Source organism: Salmo salar, chromosome 29 (genome assembly GCF_965601325.2).
Source record: "Salmo salar chromosome 29, fSalSal1, whole genome shotgun sequence".
Classification (NCBI taxonomy): domain Eukaryota; kingdom Metazoa; phylum Chordata; class Actinopteri; order Salmoniformes; family Salmonidae; genus Salmo; species Salmo salar.
Window position 1 is genome coordinate 25,169,291 of NC_138319.1, and position 16,273 is coordinate 25,185,563.

Consider the following 16,273-nt stretch of genomic DNA (forward strand, 5'->3'; position numbering starts at 1 on the left):
CATATGAGTTCTGTTATACTCACAGACACCATTCAAACAGTTTTAGAAATTTTAGGTTGTTTTCTATCCAAAGCCAATAATTATATGCATGTTCTAGTTACTGGGCAGGAGTAGTAACCAGATTAAATCGGGTACGTTTTTTATCCGGCCGTGCAAATACTGCCCCCTATCCCCAACAGGCTAAGGCATGTTTCATTCTGGCCTTCAGTAAATTACAACATTCGAATTCATTTTAATTACCCTGAGTATTAGTTTCAGGAGATTGAACAGAAACTTTGCTCTAATTGTCACAGTTGTCGTTATGTTGAAGGGAGGACCAATACGCAGCAGGAATGTGGATGCTCATCTTTTAATTAGATAAAAAGCAGCATACACAAAAAACAAGAAAGAACAACGAATGACAGTTTCGCAGGCTATAACTAACAGTGCAAAATACAACTACCCACAAAAACCCAAACCAAACACACACCTATATATAGGACTCACAATCAGAGGCAACTAGCAACACCTGCCTCCAATTGAGAGTCCACCACCCAAACCTAAACATAGAAAAACAAAACTAGACAGAACGTAGAAAACATACAAAACACAAACCCTCTGCCACGTCCTGACCAAAACTACTACAATTACTCCCTTTGCTGGTCAGGACGTGACAGTACCCCCCCCCCCCCTAAAGGTGCAGACCCCAAATGCACCTAAAAGAAAAGACAAAAACCCCCAAACAACAAAAAATATCCCCCTAAACTAAATGGAGGGAAGGAAGGGTGGCTGCCGTCAACGACGGGCACTGTGCTACACCCCCCCTCCCCAACCCACCTATATAGGAGGCGGCTCAGGTGCGGGACGTGGACCTCGCTCCACCTTCGGCGTCGCCCACTTAGGTGGCGCCCCTGGCTGCGCCCGGCTGGCGGGCGGCGATGGCTGCGCCCGGCTGGCGGGCCACTCTAGCAGATCAGGAACGGCGGGCCACTCTGGCAGCTCCGGGCAGACGGGCCACTCTGGCAGCTCCGGGCAGACGGGCCACTCTGGCTGATCCGGGCAGACGGGCCACTCTGGCTGATCCGGGCAGACGGGCCACTCTGGCTGATCCGGGCAGACGGGCCACTCTGGCATCTCCGGGCAGACGGGCCACTCTGGCATCTCCGGGCAGACGGGCCACTCTGGCATCTCCGGGAAGACGGGCCACTCTGGCGACTCCTGACTGGCGGGCCACTCTGGCGACTCCTGACTGGCGGGCAGCTCTGGCGACTCCTGACTGGCGGGCAGCTCTGGCGACTCCTGACTGGCGAGCGGCTCTGGTGGCACCAGACTGGCGAGGCTGGGCTGACGCACTAGATGCCTGATGCGTGGGGCTGGTACTGGATGTGCCAGTCTGGGCACACGCACCTTAGGGCTAGTGCGGGGAGCGGGAACAGGCTGAGTCAGACTGGGCTGACGCACCTCAGGGCTAGTGCGGGGAGCTGGCCTGGGGCTCCATCCTCGCCCCGCCAAACTGCCCTTGTGCCCCCCCAAAAAAAGTATTGGGGCTGCCTCTCGGGTTCCCTTACCAGCCGTGTTCCCTAGTCCTCGCCAGATATCCTCCGCTGCTTGGTCCTGGTATGGTGGGTAGTTCTGTCACAGTTGTCGTTTTGTTGAAGGGAGGACCAATACGCAGCAGGAATGTGGATGCTCATCTTTTAATTAGATAGAAAGCAGCATACACAAAAAACAAGAAAGAACAACGAATGACAGTTTCACAGGCTATAACTAACAGTGCAAAATACCAAACAACCAAACACACACCTATATATAGGACTCTCAATCAGAGGCAACTAGCAACACCTGCCTCCAATTGAGAGTCCACCACCCAAACCTAAACATAGAAAAACAAAACTAGACAGAACGTAGAAAACATACAAAACACAAACCCTCTGCCACGTCCTGACCAAAACTAATGCAATTACTCCCTCTGCTGGTCAGGACGTGACACTAGTAGGTCACAAAGAGTGGTTATCTCGGAGACAACTCTTATGACTGTAACATATAGCACAGTCAAGGCAGTGATGTTGAAATATCTTACCACAGCAACTCAATCATTCTTTGATAATTAAAGCCCCTCTCATCCCTTGTCTGTGTCCAGTGCATGAGAATATCCATTGTGAATGACAATTTGCCCATTTTAATGGCTGTACGTACCCTATACAGTGCCTTGCAAAGTATTCATCCCACTTGGCGGTTATCCTATTTTGTTGCATTACAACCTTGTCACGGGCGTCGTAAGGAGTGGACCAAAATGCAGCGGGTATATTGATCATCTTCTTTACTTTATTACAGGGAAGACACTTAAACAAAACAAATGACGAAAACAGTCCAATAAGGTGTAGACTATACTGGAAACAACCACCCACAAACACAAGTGAAAATCGAACACACTTAAATATGGCCTCCAATTAGAGTCAATGACAACCAGCTGCCTCTAATTGGAGGTCATTGAAAAACACAACATAGAAATAGAAAACTATAATAAACATAGAAATAGAAAATATAGAAAATAAATCAAAAACCCCGAAACACACAAAACAAACACCCCCTGCCACGCCCTGACCAAACTACAATAACAAATAACCCCTTTTACTGGTCAGGACGTGACAGTACCCCCCCCCCCAAAGGTGCAGACCCCGAATGCACCTCAAAACAAAAACCCCACAAAAATTAACCCCAAACTTAAAGGGAGGGAAGGGAGGGTGGCCACCATCAACAATGGCTCCCGTGCTACACCCCCCCCCCCAATCCTCCAACTATGGAGGTGGCTCTGGCTCTGGCCTTAGTCCCCATTCTAACCTGCCCACCCCCGCTGAAAGCTCAGGGCAGTAGACCACTGCTGAAGGCTCTGGGATGAGGTGTGTCGCTGTAGACCTCGGGCTGTGGGCCGTCTCTGCAGGCTCCGGACTGTGGGCCGTCTCTGCAGGCTCCGGACTGTAGGCCGTCTCTGCAGGCTCCGGACTGTAGGCCGTCTCTGCAGGCTCCGGACTGTAGGCCGTCTCTGCAGGTTCCGGACTGTAGGCTGTCTCTGCCGGTTCTGGACTGTAGGCCGTCTCTGTCGGTTCCGGACTGTAGGCCGTCTCTGCAGGTTCCGGACCGTAGGCCGTCTCTGCCGGTTCCAGACCGTAGGCCGTCTCTGTCGGTTCCGGACTGTAGGCCGTCTCTGTCGGTTCCGGACTGTAGGACATCGCTGGAAGCACTGGACGGGGAACTGTCGCCGGAAGCTCTGGACGGAGAACTGTCGCCGGAAGCTCTGGACTGGGACTGCGCACTGAAGGCCTGATGCGTGGAGCTGGCTTTGGAGGCGCCAGACTATTGACACGCACCTCAGGTCTAGTGGAAGGAGCAGGAACAGGACGTACTGGACTGGGCAGGCGCACTAGAGGCCTGATGCGTGGGGCTGGCTTTGGAGCCGCCAGAACAGTAACACGCACCACAAGCTAGTGCGAGGAGCAGGAACAGGATACACTGGGTCTTGAAGATGCACTGGAGGTCTGGAGCGCACAGCCTGCACAACCCGTCCTGGCTGAGTTGTCACTGTAGCCCTGCACGGGCGGACTGCTGGCACAGGGCGAACTGGGCTGTGCTGAGGAATGATGGTTGCCGTGCATAGAGCAGGTGCAGGGTAGCCTGGGCCTAGGAGACGCACTGGTGGCCAGATATGCTGAGCAGGCATACTACTTCCTGGCTGGATGCCCACTCTAGCACAGCACTTGCGGGGGGCTGGTATCGACCACACCGGACTGTGCGTGCGGATTGGCGAGACTGTGAGCATAGCACAGTGCTCTCCACGCCAAACCCTCCCCATAATAAGCACGAGGAGTTGGCTCAGGTCTATTGCCTGACTTACCCAAACTCCCCGTGTGCCCCCCCCCCCAAAAAAATGTTTTTGGGGCTGCCTCCTCACCTCCTGAAATGGAGGATATAATGCCTCATACCTCCGTTGTTCTGCCTTTGCTGCCTCCAATTCCTCCTTCGGTCGCCGATACTCCCCAGCCTGCCTCCAGGGTCCCTTTCCATCTAATATTTCCTTCCATGTCCACGACTCCAAATATTTATCCTGCTGCTCCTTCTTCCACTGCTTGGTCCTCTTTTGGTGGGTGGTTCTGTCACGGGCGTCGTAAGGAGTGGACCAAAATGCAGCGGGTATATTGATCATCTTCTTTACTTTACTACAGAGAAGACACTTAAACAAAACAAACGACAAAAACTGTCCAATAAGACTATACTGGAAACAACCACCCACAAACACAAGTGAAAACCGAACACACTTAAATATGGCCTCCAATTAGAGACAACGACAACCAGCTGCCTCTAATTGGAGGTCATTGAAAAACACAACATAGAAATAGAAAACTAGAATAAACATAGAAATAGAAAATATAGAGCATAAATCAAAAACCCCGAAACACACAAAACAAACACCCCCTGCCACGCCCTGACCAAACTACAATAACAAATAACCCCTTTTACTGGTCAGGACGTGACAAACATGGAATTCAATTTCAATTGATTTTTATTTGGATTTCATGTAATGGACATACACAAAATAGTCCAAATTGGTGAAGTGAAATAAAAAAAATACTTTCAAAAAATGTAAAGAAATTTACAACGGAAAAGTGGTGCATGCATATGTATTCACCCCCTTTGCTATGAAGCCCATAAATAAGATCTGGTGCAACCAATTACCTTCAGAAGTCACATAATTAGTTAAAAAAGTCCACCTGTGTGCAATCTAAGTGTCACATGATCTGTCACATGATCTCACCTGTTCTGAAAGGCCCCAGAGTCTGCAACACCCCTAAGCAAGGGGCACCACCAACCAAGCAGCACCATGAAGACCAAGGAGCTCTCCAAACAGGTCAGGGACAAAGTTATGGAGAAGTATAGATCAGTGTTAGGTTATAAAAAAAATATCCGAAACTTTGAACATCCCACGAAGCATCATTAAATCCATTATTAAAAAATTGAAAGAATATGGCACCACAACAAACCTGCCAAGAGAGGGCTGCCCACCAAAACTCACGGACCAGGCAAGGAGGGGATTAATCAGAGAGGCAACAAAGAGAACAAGGATAACCCTGAAAGATCTGCAAAGCTCCACAGCAGAGATTGGAGTATCTGTCCTTAGGAACACTTTAAGCCGTACACTCCACAGAGCTGGGCTTTACGGAAGAGTGGCCAGAAAAAAGACATTGCTTAAGAAAAAATAAGCAAACACGTTTGGTGTTCGCCAAAAGGCATGTGGGAGACTCCCCAAGCATATGGAAGAAGGTACTCTGGTCAGATGAGACTAAAATTGAGTTTTATGGCAATCAAGGAAATGCTATGTCTGGCGCAAACCCAACCCCTCTCATCACCCCGAGGACACCATCCCCACAGTGAATCATGGTGGTGGCAACACCATTCTGTGGGGATGCTTTTCATTGGCAGGGACTAGGAAACTGGTCAGAATTGAAGAAATTATTGATGGCGCTAAATACAGGGAAATTCTTTAGGGAAACCTGTTTCAGTCTTCAAGAGATTTGAGACTGGGACTGAGGTTCACCTTCCAGCAGGACAATGACACTAAGCATATATGAAGCAACACTCTAGTGGTTCAAGGGGAAACATTTAAATGTCTTGGAATGGCCTAGTCAAAGCCCAGACCTCAATCCAATTGAGAATCTGTGGTATGACTTAAAGATTGCTGTACACCAGCGGAACCCATCCAACTTGAAGGAGCTGGAGCAGTTTTGCCTTGAAGAATGGGCAAAAATCCCAGTGGTTAGATGTGCCAAGCTTATTGAGACATATCCCAAGAGACTTGCAGCTGTAATTGCTACAAAAGGTGGCTCTACAAAGTATTGACATTGGGTTAGGGTTCTAGCTCTGACAGTGCAGTAATATCTAACAAGTGATATTTAACAGTTTCACAACATATACCCAAAATACACATAAATCTAAGTAAGGAATGGATTAAGAATATATATATATATATATATATATATATATATATAGTCATGCACGCTCAAGTTTTCAGGTTTTGCTGTCTTATTTCTTGTTTGTTTCACAATATAAAATATTTTGCTTCTTCAAAGTGGTAGGCATGTTGTGTAAATCAAATGATACAAACACCCCAAAAATCGATTTTAATTCCAGGTTGTAAAGCAACAAAATAAGAAAAATGCCAAGGGGGTGAATACTTTCGCAAGCCACTGTATGTGTGAACACTGTTCACTCACAAACGCTGACATGACAAAGTGGCTTTGAGGTTTGCGCTTCCAGATCCTTGTCTGCACACATAACTCACATGTTTCTGTCACTATGAATTCCCAACCTGTCATGGTCAACAAGAAATGCGCAGTGTATCTTTTCCTACCAATTAGAATGCTCTGAGGCAAACCAGTTGACACTTTTCAATACAAATGCTCATTAATGACAGTTTTTCTATGCTATTACATGGTGGAAGCCCTAGATTATTCAATGTAATTATATTAAAAGGAAGAAATTAAGAACTATGGAAAGAAAGAAAAACAAACACTTTAATTTTCTTAAATACAATCTTTCCCAATTATATTGTTGCGCTGTCTTGATAGGTCTGATTTGACGTTTACTGAATGCCACTGACCACTAGTTTCTCTTCCACCTGGCCTCTCAAATAACACATGCAAAAAGAGTGTGTGTCTATTCTGCTCTATTTGCAGAAAGGTCGGAGATTCTGGAGATGGGGTGGGCCCCTAGGCCCCTGACATTGGGCCCTTTGGGGCCTCATTAAAACTGGGGTTATGGGTTTCCACCATATCAGAACTGCACATGTATACCACCATCCCATGCTTGTGGATGATTTCAGAGAGAGATAGAAGGTTAAAGTAGAGAAGGAATACGGGAAAGGGATTGCAGTGCCTGTAAAAGAGAGAGAAAGAGAGAGAAAGTAAATGAGAGAGAAGGTAAAAAAGAGAGAAGGAAGGTAGGACAGGGCTCTGATAAAACTCTAAAGCTCTACTCTGACTGTGAATCTGTGCCTTGAGCATGGGAATGATGCACCTAGCAGAAAAGCTTCCTGTTTCTGTGTGTTTGTGAAGGATGACTTTGTATCAGAGGTCAGAGTTTATAACCATTCATGTCTGTCTATGTTGGTGTAGGTGTGTTCGTCTTAGAGTATACTAAAGGTCGTTAAGGTTTCACATTGCCCTCATGGAAAAGACACATGAATTACACACGTGAACACGATGCTATATCCATAAAAGAATTACATGGTTGTAAATGTGAATTTATTCAATGGATGCATTGCATCTTTTATCAACAGTGTTGGCTGACCAAGACAAGAGATTAAGCTAAAATAATACAAAATGAGCCCCACATTAGATTTCTTTTAATTTAACCTTTATTTAACTAGGCAAGACAGTTAAGAACAAATTCTTATTTACAATTACAGCCTAGGAACAGTGGGTTAACTGCCTTGTTCAGGGGCAGAACAACAGATTTTTACCTTGTCAGCTCGGGGATTGGATCTAGCAACCTTTTGGTTACTGGATCAATGCTCTAACCACTAGGCTACCTGCCGCCCCGATTCCAGCATTACCACACAGGATTTACCTGGTTCCGTAAACCATCCAAATATGCTGTTGCAATGATTCTCTGGAGTGAAAGAACAGAGTTAAAATTAGGACATCTCTCCTTTCAGACATTCTCCAGGGATAGCCCTTCCCCAGTGTGACTGTGACAGACTGTGGAAAACAAACACCCCCACAGGGCTTACATCCCACAGTGTTTCCCCTATTGACAAATACATAATGAGAACACATTCCCTCTGCCAATTCACTCCTACGGTGTACATTTTAGGACAGCAAAGGGTGAGGTGTGAGGCTTTGTCACGTTTGTCGTAGGATGAAGCGGACTAAAGTGCAGTGTGATTATCGTTCCACATATTTTATTGAACTGTGAAACTATGCAATACATACAAAATAAACTGAATAAACAAAAAACAACAAACCATGACGAAGAGTTAACGTACACATACTCAAACACATTCTCCCACAAACCTAGGTGGGAAAAACACCTACTTAAGTATGATCTCCAATTAGAGACAACGATGACCAGCTGCCTCTAATTGGAGATCATCCCAAACAAAACATAGAAATACAAAAACTAGAACATAACATAGAAAATCTAAACTAGAAAACCCCCCCTGTCACACCCTGACCTACTCTACCATAGAAAATAACAGCTTTCTATGGTCAGGACGTGACAGTATCCCCCCCCAAAGGTGCGGACTCCGAACGCACCTAAACAAACACGAAAAAAAAAGGGAGGGTTAGGGAGGGTGACTAATGTCTATGGCGGCTCTGGTGCAGTACGCAGAACCTTCTCATCCCGCGGATCCTCCTGCAGAGGAGGCGGCTCCGGTTCGGGGCGTAACCCCCGCTCTGCCCGCTGATCCCTCCGCTTTTGTGTCACCGGACCCTGGATCGTTGCCGAAGGACCCAGACCGTGGATCATCACTGGAGGTTCTGGACCGCGGAACGCCGCTGGAGACTCTGGACTGCGGAACGCCGCTGAAGACTCTGGACTGCGGAACGCCGCTGGAGGTTCCGGACTGCGGAACGCCGCTGGAGGTTCCGGACTGTAGGCCGTCTCTGGAGGTTTCCGGACTGGGGAACGTCTCGGGAGGTTCCGGACTGTAGGCCATCTCAGGAGGTTCCGGACTGTAGGCCGTCTCAGGAGGTTCCGGACTGTAGGTCGTCTCAGGAGGTTCCGGACTGTAGGCCGTCTCAGGAGGTTCCGGACTGTAAAATATCGCCGGAAGCTCTGGACTGGGAACTGTCGCCGGAAGCTCTGGACTGGGAACTGTCGCCGAAAGCTCTGGACTGGGAACTGTCGCCGAAAGCTCTGGACTGGGAACTGTCGCCGAAAGCTCTGGACTGGGAACTGTCGCCGAAAGCTCTGGACTGGGAATGCGCACTGGAGGCCTGATGCGTGGGGCTGGCACAGGTGGCACCAGACTGGTAACATGCACCTCAGGGCGAGCGCGGGAAGCAGGAACAGGACACCCCGGACTGGGCAGGCACACTGGAGGCCTAATGCGTGGGGCTAGCACAAGTGGCGCCAGACTGGTGACACGCACCTCAGGGCAAGTGCAAGGAGCAGGCACAGGGCGTACCAGGCTGGATAGACTCACTGGAGGCTGGGTACGTGGGGCAGGCACAGGATATACTAGGCCGTGGAGGCGCACTGGAGGTCTCGAGTGTAGACCTGGCACCACCCGTCCTGGCTGGATGCTTTCTTTCGCCCGGCAAACGCGGGGCACTGGCACAGGACGCACTGGGCTGTGAATACGCACTGGTGTGACAGTGCGCAAAGCCGGCGCAGGATATCCTGGACCGAGAAGACGAACTGGAGACCAGGAGCGCTGAGCTGGCACCACCCTTCCTGGCTGAATGCTCGACAAATGCGGGGCACGGGCACAGATCACACCAGGCTGTGAATGCGCACTGGCGACACAGTGCGCATCACCGCATAACGCGGTGCTTGCTTCATCACTCGCTCCCCACGGTAAGCACGGGGAGTTGGCTCAGGTCTCCACCCTGACTCTGTCAATCTCCCCGTATCGTTCCACATATTTTATTGAACTGTGAAACTATGCAATACATACAAAATAAACTGAATAAACAAAAAAACAACAAACCGTGACGAAGAGTTAACATACACGTACTTAAACACAATCTCCCACAAACCCAGGTGGGAAAAACACCTACTTAAGTATGATCTCCAATTAGAGACAACGATGACCAGCTGCCTCTAACTGGAGATCACCCCAAACAAAACCCAACATAGAAATACAAAAACTAGAACATAACAACATAGAAAACCAAAACTAGAAAAAAAAACTGTTACGCCCTGACCTACTCTACCATAGAAAATAACAGCTTTCTATGGTCAGGACGTGACAGGCTTTATGCTGCCAGTGTACTAAAATGTACACTGAATCTGCCCTTAAATCCCCTTAGAAGTAGACTTGGGTTGAAATAATCATTTTTATCTTTCTAATACTTTAGTGCTGTAGACCCAAAAGTGCAAATCCCGCCATATCTGAAACTATAGGCTACGCTTTAGCAGACACTCAAAGTATTTGAAAGAAAACAGTACTATTTGAACCCAGGCTTTCTCAGAAGGCCTATAGTATCATTGTCTTTGCTCTGTGTTCCCAACTGATGTTCCAAACTTCCTAATGAGAAGCGTTTCACCAGTGCTTGACTTGGACTGAAATAAGTTCCGGTACTCATTTTGGGTGCCGATACTGTTTACATTTAGGTGCAGGAGCTCCACAATACTAATATTCTATAAGAATGACATAAGCAGTAGAACATTTGAGGTGCCAGTACTCAGCTCCAGTGAGCTCCTGCCTAAGTCAAGTGCATTTCACCCAGTAGCCCCAGAAGGAAAGAGAACCCTAAAGGCACACCATTTTTTATTGGCAAGATAAACAAACTAAGGGATGACATGCCAGCAACAAACGCTGACACGTCACATTCAAGTATATCTGACCAAATTATGAAAGACAAGAATTGAACTTTTGAATTACGTAAAGTCAGTGTGGAAGAGGTGAAAAAACTATTGTTGTCTATCAACAATGACAAGCCACTGGGGTCTGACAATCTGGATGGAAAATTACTGAGGATAATAGCGGACAATATTGCCACTCCTATTTGCCTCAATCTAAGCCTACTAGAAAGTGTGTGCCCTCAGGCCTGGAGTGAAGCTAAAGACATTCCGCTACCCTCCTGCAGCATCGTGTTGTGGGGGTGTTTTGCTGCAGGAGGGACTGGTGCACTTCACAAAATAGATGGCATCATGAGGCTGGAAAATTATGTGGATATATTGAAGCAACATCTCCAGACATCAGTCAGGAAGTTAAAGCTTGGTCGCAAATGGGTCTTCCAAATGGACAATGACCCCAAGCATACTTCCAAAGTTGTGGCAAAATGGCTTAAGGACAACAAAGTCAAGGTATTGGAGTGGCCATCACAAAGCCCTAACCTCAATCCTATAGAAAAATTGTGGGCAGAACTGAAAAAGCGTGTGCGAGCAAGGAGGCCTACAAACCTGACTCAGTTACACCAGCTCTGTCAGGAGGAATGGGCCAAAATTCACCCAACTCATTATGGGAAGCTTGTGGAAGGCTACCCGAAACGTTTTGAAATAAATCATTCTCTCTACTATTATTCGGACATTTCACATTCTTAAAATGAAGTGGTGATCCTAACTGACCTAAGACAGAGGATTTTTACTAGGAATAAATGTCGGAGTTGTGAAAAACTGAGTTTAAATGTATTTGGCTAAAGTGTATGTAAACTTCAGACTTCAACTGTAGATTTGGAATCACTAGCCACTTTTAGAAACGGATCACTAGCCACTTTAATAATATTCCATATCTAGCATTACTCATCTCATATGTATAAACTGCACTCCACACTATTCTACAGTATCTTAGTCACTTTTAAATTGGGGTTACATATTGCATCACCCATTTCATATGTATATACTGTATTGTATTCTATACTACACCACTGACTGTTAAACAGCCATCTCCAGCATATCAGAGGCTGCTGCCTATAGACATAGATTAGGAATCACTGGCCACTTTAAGGAAATGAAACACTAGCCACTTTAATTATGTCACCGTATCTTGCATTACTCATCTCATATGTATATACTGTACTCTGTACTATGCCACTGTATCTTGCCACTGTATCTTAGTCCAATGCTGCTCTGACATATATATATATATATATATATATATATATATATATATATATTCATAATCCATTCCTTACTTAGATTTACGTGTATTTTGGGTATATGTTGTGAAACTGTTAGATATCACTTGTTAGATATTACTGCACTGTCAGAGCTAGAAGCACAAGCATTTCGCTACACCCGCAATAACATCTGCTAAACACGTATATGTGACCAATATAAATTTGATTTGATTTGAAAAAAGAGCTGCAGTTAGCAAGGAATAACTTAGTCCTAAATATTTCCAAAACTAAAAGCATTGTATTTGAGACAAGTCATTCACTAAACCCTAAACCTCAATTACATCTCGGAATGAATAATGTGGAAATTGAGTAAGTTGAGGTGACTAAACTGCTTGGAGTAACCCTGGATTGTAAATTGTCATGGTCAAAACATATTGATACAACAGTTGCTAAAATGGGGAGAAGTCTGTCCATAATAAAGCGCTGCTCTGCCTTCTTAACAACACTATCAACAAGGCAGGTCCTACAGGCCCTGGTTTAGTCGCACCTGGACTACTGTTCAGTCGTGTGGTCAGGTGCCTCAAAAAGGGACTTGGGAAAATTGCAGTTGGCTCAGAACAGGGTAGCACGGCTGGCCCTTAAAAGTACACGGAGAGCTAACATTAATTTCATGCATGTCAATCTCTCATGGCTCAAAGTGGAAGAGAGATTGACTTCCTCATTACTTGTTTTTGTAAGAGGTGTTGACAAGCTGAAGGTACCGAGCTGTCTGTTTAAAATACTTGCACACAGTTCGGACACCCATGCATACCCCACAAGACATGTCACCAGAGGTCTCTTCACAGTCCCCAAGTCTAGAACAGACTATGGGAGATGCACAGTACTACATAGAGCCATGACTACATGGAACTCTATTCCACATCAGGTAACTGATGCAAGCAGTAGAATCAGATTTAAAAAGCAGGTAAAAATACACCTGATGGAACAGCGGGGACTGTGAAGAAACACAAACATAGGCACAGACACATTCATACAAACACATGATAACATATGCACTATACACACACGTACACAAGGATTTTGCATTGTAGATATGTGGTAGTGGAGTATGGGCCTGAGGGCACACACTTAGTGTGTTGTGAATTCTGTTATGAATGTATTGTAATGTTTTTAAAATTGTATAACTGCCTTAATTTTTCCAGACCCCAGGAAGGGTAGCTGCTGCCTTGGCAGCAACTAATGGGGATCCATAATAAATACACATTTAAATACAAATATGATTAAACAACACCATCCGTCCCTTTTGCAGTCCCTCTCTCTCATGTTGAATGTCAATGGAGCACTTTATGGCACGTTGTTCAAGGTCATTGCATCGGTTCACTCCCGATTTGATCCTACTTCAAAGTCTGTCTGTCTCGGTCACTTTGATTTGGCACAAGTTTACAACACGTTGGCAACTGTCTGTGTAAAACCGATTGGGTCTAATTTTCAAGAGTCTCATCTGAAATGTAGCAAAGGTATTTCAAAGGTTATGTCCACCTTTGTTCTTGGAACCTTCCATCAGAAACCAAAGATAGACAAAAGGTGTCCTTTAAATGATCCCCACACAGATTTGAAGTCATGCCTCGGAGTCAGTCAGTCCCGAGGTATTCAATGAAGAGTGATGAGATTTCAGAGTTTAAAGAGATTCTCTGGTACTTTTGTATACTTTTATCCAGTAGTTCTGAAAGTAGCGCTCACGAGCCAAAAGTGGTCCCTGAAAATTTCTACTACGTCGCATATGTGCACCATGTCATTGCTCTCTCTCACTTTGCTGTGTGTGCATCTTGCTAGTTGTCACACAAATGGTGACGGGCAAAAGCTCATTGGCTAAAACTCAAATTGCTAGTGGGCTGGCCCACGTGGGGGGAAATGTAGGGAAAATGGTGCTGAACAGCTTCCAGTAAACAGTAGCTTTCAAACTAGGGATCTTTTTTGCTAAATGAGGTAAAACAGTAATTCTGCTCATAGATTATGCATGTATGACACATCCAGCCCAATGTGGGAGGTTTAATAAATACTTACTCATTAGAGCCTCGCTGTGTGAAAGTAGTTAATTAATGTTAACTGTAGAATAGTATAATGGTGGCAGGTAATCCAATAAGTACTATTATACTATTATGAGCATGTCCGCTTTAAAAAGGTTAGTATTAGGTGTTAGGCTGCAGGTAGCCTAGCGGTTAAGAGCATTGGGCCAGTAACTGAAAGGTTGCTGGTTCAAATCCCCGAGCCGACTAGATGAAAAATCTGTTGATGTGCCCTTCAGCAAGGCACTTAACCCTAAATTGCTCTGGGTAAGTGTGTCTGCTAAATGGCTAAATTGTAAAAATGTCAACTGTAACTCAGAGAAGCATCCTCTAAAAGGGGTGGGCTCAAGCCCCACATTGTAGAGTGGTTAGTGTTGTGTTAAGCATCCTGTTGATGTTTCAAGGTAACATCATGATAGTGTGACACACCTCTGACCCTCCCAATTGTCTTCTCTAGTTTGACCTCTGACCTTCTCAATGTCCTTCTCTAGTTTGACCTATGACCCCCCCCAATGTCCTTCTCTAGTTTGACCTCTGACCCTCTCAATGTCCTTCTCTAGTTCGACCTCTGACCCTCCCAATGTCCTTCTCTAGTTTGACCTCTGACCCCCCAATGTCCTTCTCTAGTTTGACCTCTGACCCTCTCAATGTCCTTCTCTAGTTCGACCTCTGACCCTCCCAATGTCTTTCTCTAGTTTGACCTCTGACCCTCTCAATGTCCTTCTCTAGTTCTACCTTTGACCCCCCCACATGTGTTTCTCTAGTTTGTGCCATATGGCCTGTTACATTTATCGCTTTTGCCAAATGTCACACAGACAGAGCCAATTCTCCAAGGAGCTCACTCACAACAGAGAGCGAGAGAGAGAGAGAGAGAGAGAGAGAGAGAGAGACAGAGAGACAGAGAGAGACAAAGAGAGACAGAGAGAGACAAAGAGAGACAGAGAGAGAGAAATAACATTTGTTGTTTTGTGTGTGTGTGTGTGTGTGTGTGTGTGTGTGTGTGTGTGTGTGTGTGTGTGTGTGTGTGTGTGTGTGTGTTCATGAGTGAACATGTATCTGTTCGTGAGATGGAAGACCCTGAAGTAATATACAAGATCGTCTTGTTCTGAAGCCTCAATTCCCTCCTCCCCCATGCAAATAATGTTCTTCCTTCACTGAGGTGCATCCCATGGTGAGGTGAGATTTCATAGTGTGAGTAGAGCCCTCAACAAATGTTCTTCTTTGGGAATGTTTACAATCTCACTATACTATGTTGTGATAGTATCGGAGGATAGATATACCCTTGGTAGATAAAACAGAAACAAGCATCTGTAGATCCAAGGCCTTCGGTTATGATGCCTCAACAATCCCCATCATCTGAAGAGTATTGTCATGGTTGACTTGGGACTTGAAATACGAGCGGCATCTAGCCATAAGCTAAAAAAACTGGATAATACTTATATAATAATATTTTTTCACATATATGCCTTGGGAGAGATTCTGAGTTTGGAGCATAGTGGCTTTGATCCACTTGGTGGAACAGTAGGAGAACATTTGTCTACAGAATCACATACTGCAAGTAGATTCTGCACACCAATATACATTTCAAGATACGCCAAGTCCATATGCATACCATTAAAGTTCAATTTTATTTACTTACAGTATGTGATGCTTTAGACAAATATGTTTTCGTACCCTTCTACCGATGATTAAAAATAATCATATCAACAACAACAAGAGAAGACTTAAAACCATATGAGTGATGAAAGCAGTGGCTGTTTAACATTTCAAAACATTCCAGGACACCATATCCTATTGCTGACAACTCTGCATACAATTCCCAAGGACCCTGGCGTGACAGCTTTTCAATCTCACTCTGTACACGTTACAGTAGAAAAAGCAATATGGCGCTACAGCAAGACATTTCCATAAACTGGTTGTGTTTTGCTTGCAGGGTTTAACAGACCATGCAAGACAGAGAGGGAAAAATTGATTAATAAAAGCAGTAGACTGTGTTATTTTATATACATTAGCATTGATATTCATTCACCATTCAGCAAGGAGAATTCTTTGTAACAGAGACATAGTAACAGAATGGATGGAGCTTGTACTGCACGTAGGAAATCACTCTGTCACATCCTGACCAGTAAACAGGGTTATTTGTTATTGTAGTTTGGTCAGGACGTGGCAGGGGTGTGTTTGTTTAGTGTGTTTCGGGGTTTTTGGTTTATGTTCTATGTTTTCTATTTCTATGTGGGTTTTCTAGTTTGTCTATTTCTATGTTAGCTTTGGGAACGACCTCCAATTAGAAGCAGCTGGTTATCGTTGCTTCTAATTGGAGGCCATATTTAAGTGGTTTTTTTTTTTTCCCCTCTTGTGTTTGTGGGTGGTTGTTCCATGTATAGTCTATGTACCGTACAGGACTGGTTTTCGTCGTGCTTTTGGTCCGTGTTCATTTCTTTAATA